This window comes from Scomber japonicus, chromosome 21 (genome assembly GCF_027409825.1).
Source record: "Scomber japonicus isolate fScoJap1 chromosome 21, fScoJap1.pri, whole genome shotgun sequence".
Taxonomy (NCBI): domain Eukaryota; kingdom Metazoa; phylum Chordata; class Actinopteri; order Scombriformes; family Scombridae; genus Scomber; species Scomber japonicus.
Window position 1 is genome coordinate 3275713 of NC_070598.1, and position 802 is coordinate 3276514.

General features: G+C 33.7%; 1 protein-coding gene across 1 annotated transcript in view; it reads left to right on the forward strand.

The window, feature by feature from the left end:
• acot9.1 (acyl-CoA thioesterase 9, tandem duplicate 1) overlaps positions 1-69 on the forward strand; it is a 15327-nt gene extending 15258 nt beyond the window's left edge. Inside the window, exon 16 of the mRNA XM_053342815.1 lies at positions 1-69. This exon is cut by the window's left edge and continues 571 nt beyond it. The gene's annotated coding sequence lies outside the window, so the exon portion shown is untranslated.
• The last annotated feature ends 733 nt before the right edge of the window (positions 70-802 follow it).

Sequence of the window (802 nt, forward strand, 5' to 3'; positions counted from 1 at the left end):
GGTTTCATTTTTCTGGCCTTAAGTTGTGTATTTACTCATAAAATGCAATAAATAAATGCTTATTTATCTCAACTTTAAAGGTGCCTGTGTGTACGTTTATTCATCATGGTTAAATACAACTAACTTTGAACTTTGAAATATCAAGAATGAAGAAAGTAACGCTGAAGAATTTTTATAATTTAAGCAAAAAATTGTTTTTGATTCCATATCAGGAATTTAGTGAAGTGAATTCAGACACTTTCTTCTGAACACATTGTTTAGTTATTCTTTTACATGCCCCACATCATTGTTTTACCCTCATACAAGGTAATGCATTTATACATGCACACCTTCCCCTAATATGACAAAAAAATGTATTTGTGGATCAACTTAAGTCCCAACACAAAATTCAAGTAAAAGTTTTCAAACAAATATTAGAAAAACTAATAAATAACTCCTCATGGCAAGAGGGCAATGTTCAAAAACAGAAGAGAAAAAAGAAAATTCATCAAGAATCAAGAAAAAATAACTCAGTCCAAGGGGGAAAAAAAAAAGGTCACCGTTAGTCATCAACTTTCTGAAGTCCAGCGGGAGTTGTGGAACAGAGAGGAATGAGGAAGGGAATGAATCATCGAGGGAATTGAGCGTCCTGGCCAAGCAGGAGCATAGGTCCCTAGGGGTGCTTGAGTCCCTGCCCTTTTTGCCTCGTATTAAAAAGTGCCCTCTGTGTGTGTTTTAAAAAATAACATTAATAAATTCCTGTTAGAGATATATATATATATAAAGAAATAACTCCATTGTACCGTACCCATTTTCTTGTAAT